Raw genomic sequence first — 8,530 nt, 5'->3', positions numbered from 1 at the left:
CCCCTCCGGCCACGGGATCTCAATAGCGACTTCCCCCCCGCTCAGGGCCCAGCGACACTCCGTGCGCTGCCGATGCACCGTCCTGAAATAACAACACATTACCGAAAAACCTTAATAAGATAAAAAAAGGAGCATGATGCACCTGATATAGAAAGCACACACACACACACACACACACACACACACTGTAGTATAGTGGTTGGTGCGCTCGTCTCACAACCGAGAGGTACCAGGTTCGATTCACGTGCTGATTCGTTTCTCCTTTTCGCCTAGCAGTGAATGGGTGCCGGGTATCGGTCGTAAGTTGTGTCCCGCCTCCCGGGTGTGTGGGGTGTGATGCAAGGTTCCAGCCGTACCCAAATGTCCGTCACCTTACCTTAGCTGCAAGCTCATGCGGGTGATCGCGATTCCATGTGATCAGTCCATGGTGAATTTCATGTTGAACTAATTGTATCTAGTTTAGTGATATCATCATAGATAACCTCTAACAGCCACACTCTGTGTGTGTGTGTGTGTGTGTGTGTGTGTGTGTGTGTGTGTGTGTGTGTATATGTGTGTGTGTGTGTGTGTGTGTGTGTGTGTGTGTGTGTGTGTGTGTGTGTGTGCGACATGACTATTTTCGTTCTGATTCATGTGTAGTACTGAAAATAGGAATTTGTAATTCATCGTTAGGAACCCCCACGCCAGCCCTGCGGCAGTTGGTACCCGTACTCGTGTGCTTGTGGACGATCGTGCATGCCCCCGTACTCAACCCTTATAAAGAGGCGAAGGCGGCGTTCCCTCTGGCTTGTGGGTGACCAGGCGTGTTCAGTAAGTACTACATAATACTAGGCATCACGTTCAGGGGAATCAAGCTACCCAGGCAGTCATGAGGGCTCTGAGAAGCTTCCAGGACTAAGACATTGGTGTTAGTTTGTCCTCTTGCCTGAGGTACCAACTTGGTCCGTAGCTGTTACATCTGTTCCTGATTGTATATAGCTGTGAGTTTCATTACTGTTTTCTTTTGTACTGCTCGTGAGGTGTTACGGTTTCAGTTTTGTTTGATTTACCTGTTGGGAAACTTGTAAAATAAAAGATACCTTTGCCACATCCTGAGGGTTGGTAAGACTGACTCCGGGCGGCTCGCTTCTCATTTCGGTGGACGAATCACGCACGCTTTGAATACTGCAGGTGGTTCACGAGTTATACATAGATTTGCACAAGTTATGTACTTACGGAAGCTGTCTTGTATAGAGCTACAGGAGCTGCCATGTACAGACCTACGGGCCTCTTGCAGACTCCTGTTCTAATGTACCTAAACCTATGAGTGAAACAACATCAAACGGCCACCAAGACGTTGCATATCTCTCTGCCTTAGGGAATTTCAGGGTGGAAATGGTGGCCGAGTTTGCTTTTAATATATGTATATGAATCAATAGTGTTGAACTGAACCACAGGAGATGCGAGCTTATTCCATTCTTGGAAAACAACAAAGGTTAACACATTTATTGCAGTTTGAATTCGTAAAACCATGAACTTAGATTTTTTAAAAGTCGACCTTTGGAGGCGTCGTTTCTCAGGACAATATATATTTACCTTTTATCGCATGGTTTATCATGCATGGAAGAGACAATCTTTGTTGTCCTACTTTGAACATCTAATTTAGCAATGTCCTCCGCATGGTTGGGATTTTTTTTTTCCAGATTTGTCTATTGATGAACTATTACTTAAGTCGTTATATGTAACAATTTTAATATTAAATACAAGATAGGGGCAGTATTTTTTAACCTGAAAACCTAACGAATGTTCTTCCCGACCCTTTCACCTTGTAACTCACATAGCTATACAGGGGATAAGAATAGGGAAAAGGCAACTTCCCTCAGGCGTGATCAGGCCCACCAACTGTGCACGTGTGGCGAGATGGATTGCTCGCAGCGTATTTACTGTCTTTTCCACAAAATCGTAGATAACACTTATTTCATGATAGAAGGTAACATGGATGTCTATTATTTGGAAACAAAGATAGCCTCATTTTGGTGTCTTAAAGGTTATATCAACAACTAGTTACTGAGTTCATGTTAATCATTATATATTTTGTATTTTTTTGCAGGCTTGGTTGGCTGTTGAAATGCAGACGAGGATATTTCATCGCTGTAGGTGAACTCGACAACAGCCGCGGCAGGGGTGACAACCGTGGCGGCCGTCAGCTCTCCCAAGCCTCCAGGTGAGTACCCCTATAGTGCCCAGGTGTACCGCATCCCTTCACACTTATGTTTCCACGGCGGTACATGGCTTGTGTCTTTCGCTACTTACCCTCTGCTGCTGATCCGTGCTGAACAGTTTGACGAACAAGTTGTTACATGTATGGAAAATGTTACGAATGCACTATTCAAAGGGGGTACAAGTTACATTCGTTTAGTTGTGTGGCAGCGATGGAATGAGTATTCTCGTGTGGCATTTTAAGCACTGTCAGGCGAGATGATGTAGCGGCACACGTAATGGCTGACGATGCGGCGGCCGGTCAGTCGGGTGAATGTAGGATGGTGGTGGGGAGGAGGAGGAGGAGGAGGGACACGTGCCGCTACCATTCCACTGACCGTTTCAATCCATTTTTTACCTCTTCCCTTGACCAGTGTTGCTGTCGTCTCAGTGAATGGTCCGCGAGAACATCTGAATGGACGGTCTGTGTCGGGGAGGGGCGGTGAATGCAAGGGATGGTCATCTTTTCAGCGCGCTAATGGCGGGTCAATGGGTGAATGGGTGTGAGCCCTGCAGTGGCCACGCGCCCACTCGGAGCCCAACATGATAGCAGCGTCAGGTGTGAAGGGGACCGGCGAGCCTCAGGTTTGCAGTATATTGGGGGTCATGACTCTGCACGATGCACTTTTTTTATCTACCATACAGTTGACAGCCGCCACTCGGTGCAGGAATAGACCTCTCGCCCTTATTTAGCTACCGTGAAGGGAAACGATCTGGCTTGCGTCACTGGTGTTGGCTTTTGTCTCTGTAGCAGTGTGTTTTTAACTGTTGTGCGGCTTTTGCCTCCATTGCATTGTGTTATTTAGTGATTTACCATGATGTAGGGATGGTGTGACGTGGTCGTAGGTGCTTGTTTTATTTTACAGTAGGGGAAACAACGCAAGGGCAAAAACAAAAAGAAAAGAAAAAATGCCCTCTCAGCACTGCTCCCATCAAAGCAAATAGAAAAGAACAGCCAAAAGAGAGATCAGAGAGAGAGAAAAGAGAGAGATGTGTTGAGCTGCATAGGCATAGGTGTGACCGTGACCGAGGGGTGGAGGGAGGAGCTAAGCGGAGTTCCTCAAAACCCTCCACGGAGTATTCCTGTCGCTCCCGCCGCCGCCGTGAGCCCTCGCAGCTATACTGTGTGCCGCGCCGGTGCACCTATGACCCTTACCGCCGCTGTGGGTTAGAACGACGTGATGTTAACCCTCGAAATTCATAGAAGCCTCTCGCAAAGCCCTCTAAGACGCATATAATGACTACATTGATTACAGAATATTACAATATAAGCTCCTTACCCCGCGACCAAGGTTCAGAGATGCCAAACTTTGATTAGAACAAGTGGTTGCGAATTATTGGTTGGCGGGAGGACGGAGGAGAGCAACAGGCCAATAACGAGGCGGAGACTGAGAGAAGAGCTGAAGGAGAAAGATCAGGAGGAGGAGGAGGAGGAAGATCGGAAGGAGGAGGAGGAAACTGAATGAAGGGAGAAATGCAGGATGACATAAAGGACATGTAGACAAGAAAAGATAATTTAAAAAAGTGAAAACAAAATGTGTAGGAACTAGGAATGAGGTTTTGATGATGATGGTGATGATGATGATGATAATGATGATGATGGGGAGGAGGAGGAGGAGGAGGAGGAGGAAGAGGAAGATGAGGATTATGAGGAGGGGGGAAAGGTAGAGGTGTTGAAGGTATTATTATTATCTTTGTTCATTTTCCTTAGTTTCCCCTTTTTGCTATACATTTTGTCTTGATTATACACACACACACACACACACACACACACACACACACACACACACACACACACACACACACACACACACACACACACACACATACACTTTTTTCCTACGTCTCAGAGTCCTACGTCCTCCTCCTCCTCTTCCTCCTCATTATTATTTTGTCTCCCGCCATTACTTTCTTCCTCCTTTTCTTCCTCCTTTATTTTACCTCTTGAAATGTACTTAAATATACTAACTCATTTCTCCCTTTTGTCATGTATTCTCCAATATCTACTGGTTCTCATTTTTTCCTTTTCTTCTCCCTTTCTTTCTCCCTCTATACTACTCTTCCTTAACGCTTTCTCATCTCACTTCTGTATCTTTACTTTTCTCTTTTCTTACTCCTCCTTCCAAACTGATTTGTCACACACACTTATCTTTTCGTTCATATTTCTTGATAATTTCCTGTATCTTCTCTTTACGCTTTCCTCCCACTCTTTTTCTTTCCCTTCCTTGTTCCTGTTATACCTTCCCCTCACCACAACAATTACGTTCTTCTCGTGTTCATCTTCCTGGTTGCGTTGAATCTACTTTACTTATGATATTCCATTCCTTCTGCTCCTTTTCGTTAGTCTCTCTATATTGTTACCGGCTGCTTCCATTCTAATCCTGATAACATTCATTTCCTTTCACTTCTTTGCGTTCCTCTCCCTTTCCTGTTTCCGGTTGTCCTCCATTCCTTTTTCCTCATAATATTCCTTTTCTTCAACTCGTTTACGTTCTTCTCCATTCCCTGTTCCCGTTTGCCTTCCATTCCATATAATATTCCTCTTCCTCTATTCCTTTTCGTTCGTCTCCCATCGCTGCTCCCTTTTCCCTTCCCTCATTGTGTTTCGTCAGTGGCCGCCGAGTAAGTCTGCCAATCATCCTTTTGCCTCAGCGCTACCCTCCCACATCATTATCCCTCCTCTGCCTTGCGGGAGCTCGGGTACAGGGTCGTCGCGCTGTTCAGGGGGCGGGAAGGACTTGTACTTGGACGCTGGGTGGTGGTGAGAGGGACAAGGGGCGGTGGTTGGCTGTACTGGAGTGTTCGTATCTTTGTGTCCGGGTCCAGTTGGTTCAAGAGTTCGTGTGGAGAAATTGTTATAGTTTGTTTTTGTTTAGTAGCTATTCCTTGGTTCGTGGTGTGTTTGTTTGTATGGGGTATTGGGGTGGGGGGATATTTGTGTGTGTGTGTCTGTGTGTGTGTGTGTGTGTGTGTGTGTGTGTGTGTGTGTGTGTGTGTGATAAGGGAATTGAAGGGGTCTGAGTGTGTGCTAGGGGGTGGATGAATTTTTTGTGTGTGTTTCGATATGGGATACTTGTTGTTGTGGTCGGCGTGATGTCTTTGTTGTTGTCTTTATTGCTGGCATTGTCAGGATTGAAGCCTCGATATACTGAAGTGTTCTGAATCGTGTGTGAGTAAGTTCACCGAAGCCGGGTTGTAACAACTCGGTAACGCTTGCTTACGCCCCAGAATGTGAGGGATCCGAAGCATGGCCCCGGAAGGATGCTGTTCTACGCACCAAGGCTAAGCGCCCCATGTCGTGTGGCGTAACTGTTTTCACCCCTTTTAATGGTACATATATTTTAATGTAATGTTATGTCGAATCTCGGATAAAAGGTGTCTGCAAGAAATTTTCTAAATTTATTTTCTTATTATCTGTGAATAGAAAATTACAGACCACGAAGTACTCTCATTACCAAGATGTTTTGTTTTTCTTTCGTGCATATTTACCTGGCGGTGTGAGCAGCGGCGGTGCCGGGATGGTGGCGAGAGTGTGAGGGAGGCGATGAGTGTGTTTCCTCTTCCTCCTGAGTCTCCTTGTGTGTGTGTGTGTATATATATATATATATATATATATATATATATATATATATATATATATATATATATATATATATATATATATATATATATATATATATATATATATATATATATATATATATATATATATATATATATATATATATATATATATATATATATATATATATATATATATATATATATATATATATATATATATATATATATATATATATATATATATATATATATATATATATATATATATATATATATATATATACACATTCTGCTGGAAGTATGCCTTCATACAGCCTGTACTTTAAGAAGGGTGACCGCTCCAATCCCTCAAACTACCGTCCTATTGCTTTACTTTTTTGTCTATCTAAAGCTTTTGAATCAATCCTTAACCGGAAGATTCAGCACCTTTCCACTTATGACCTTCTATCTGATCGCCAGTATGGGTTCCGTAAGGGCGTTCTACTGGTGATCTCCTAGCTTTCTTAACTGACTTGGTCATCCTCTCTTAGCCGTTTCAGTGAAACTTTTGCTATTGCGCTGGACATATCAAAAGCTTTTGATAGGGTCTGGCACAAATCTTGCTTTCTAAAGTACCTCCTACGGTTTCTATCCTTCTCTGTACCTTTATCTCCAGTTTCCTTTCTGACCGTTCTATTTCTGCCGTGGTAGACGGTCACTGTTCTTCCCCTAAATCTATTAACAGTGGTGTCCCACAGGGTTCTCTCCTATCTCCCACTCTTTTTCTGTTGTTCATTGATGATCTTCTTTCCAAAACGAACTGTCCTATCCATTCCTACGCCGATGATTCCACTCTGCATTATTCAACTTCTTTTAATAGAAGTCCCACCCTTCAGGAACTTAACGACTCAAGGCTGGAGGCTGCAGAACGCTTAGCCTCAGACCTTACTATTATTTCCGATTGGGGCAAGAAGAACCTGGTGTCCTTCAACGCCTCAAAAACACAGTTTCTCCACCTTTCCACTCGACACAATCTTCCAAACAACTATCCCCTATTCTTTGATAACACCCAGCTATCACCTTCCTCAACACTAAACATTCTCGGTCTATCCTTAACTCAAAATCTCAACTGGAAACTTCATATCTCATCTCTTACTAAATCAGCCTCCTCGAGGCTGGGCGTTCTGTACCGTCTCCGCCAGTTCTTCTCCCCTGCAAAGTTGCTGTCCATATACAGGGGCCTTGTCCGCCCTCGTATGGAGTATGCATCTCATGTGTGGGGGGGCTCAACTCACACAGCTCTTCTGGACAGAGTGGAGGCTAAGGCTCTTCGTCTTATCAGCTCTCCTCCTCATACTGATAGTCTTCTACCTCTTAAATTCCGCCGCAATGTTGCCTCTCTTTCTATCTTCTATCGATATTTCCACGCTGACTGATCTTCTGAACTTGCTAACTGCATGCCTCCCCCCCTCCCGCGGCCCCGCTGCACTCGACTTTCTACTCATGCTCATCCCTATACTGTCCAAACCCCTTATGCAAGAGTTAACCAGCATCTTCACTCTTTCATCCCTCACGCTGGTAAACTCTGGAACAATCTTCCTTCATCTGTATTTCCTCCTGCCTACGACTTGAACTCTTTCAAGAGGAGGGTATCAGGACACCTCTCCTCCCGAAACTGACCTATCTTTCGGCCACCTCTTTGGATTCTTTTTAGGAGCAGCGAGTAGCGGGCTTTTTTTGTTAATGTTTGCCTTTTGTGTGCCCTTGAACTGTCTCCTTTGCTGTAAAAAAAAAAAAAAAAAATATATATATATATATATATATATATATATATATATATATATATATATATATATATATATATCATCGGATTGTCTTATTTTTCAAAAACCCATTGCACCGTCGTTTGCCACAACCATCACGACAGTCTGTCGACTGAAACATTTAAAACTTCTCTCTTAGCTCGCTACCTACTAGATTTTTCTCATCTTCCTATTCTTTGCTTTTCTCCTTCATTCCTGTATTTCGATATCGGTGAAGTGTCGTCCGTCTTTTGGCTTATAACATTCGGGTCACCTTCATTGATTCATATAATAATAATAATAAAAAAAACACGCCTCGGGGAGGCGACGGTTGAATGTTGGCAGGCGTCCAGGAAGACGCATGTTCACGTCACACCCGCCGCCACAAACAAACTGACAATTTTTCAATCACCGCTGAGTGGCCACCCATCAACACGGACTCTTAGATTCTCTCTAAAAGAGGACCAAAGATGAGCTCTGGGGAGCAGCATACCAAGCAGGATGGCACCACTATAAACACTTGCCTCGCCATAATGGGGTGGGCTGACCATCAGCCTACCAAAAAAGACTACCGGTGTGGTGTCATGAGACATCCCAAGATCGTGAGACATCACATCCTGAATACATATATGAATTTCGACACGGTACCGTGTCTTTTGTCGACTGCTTATCGGGATCTGTCCCACCCAAGTTTATTTATATTATTATGAAACCAAAGGATGACGTATGTATGTATATAATCTACGATATGAAATAATCACTTCTTCTTGTGACCTGTCTCAACTTTGCATCGCTTTTTAGGTCCTCCTTGGTACTTATTTACACTTAGACGCTTCACTTAGTGAAGTAAGAAAGATTGGGTTCCACGATGCGAAATTAAGGATGAGATGTCTAGACACCGGATGACAGATGATTACACACCGGTGCCAAAGGCGAAACGTAAAACA

At 43.9% G+C, this 8,530-nt stretch overlaps 1 long non-coding RNA gene across 2 annotated transcripts in view; it reads right to left on the bottom strand.

The window, feature by feature from the left end:
- LOC126998898 (uncharacterized) overlaps positions 1-8,530 on the bottom strand; it is a 160,249-nt gene that overhangs the window by 10,713 nt on the left and 141,006 nt on the right. For both annotated transcript variants that reach the window (XR_007753064.1, XR_007753065.1), the window contains one exon: positions 1-82. This exon is cut by the window's left edge and continues 110 nt beyond it. This is a non-coding gene — a long non-coding RNA (uncharacterized LOC126998898). The remainder of the gene's footprint in view (positions 83-8,530) is intronic.

The sequence above is a fragment of the Eriocheir sinensis genome, chromosome 15 (assembly GCF_024679095.1).
Source record: "Eriocheir sinensis breed Jianghai 21 chromosome 15, ASM2467909v1, whole genome shotgun sequence".
In the NCBI taxonomy this organism is placed as follows: Eukaryota; Metazoa; Arthropoda; class Malacostraca; order Decapoda; family Varunidae; genus Eriocheir; species Eriocheir sinensis.
The sequence above is the reverse complement of the archived record's forward strand: the minus strand, read 5'-3'. Positions and strand labels throughout refer to the sequence as shown.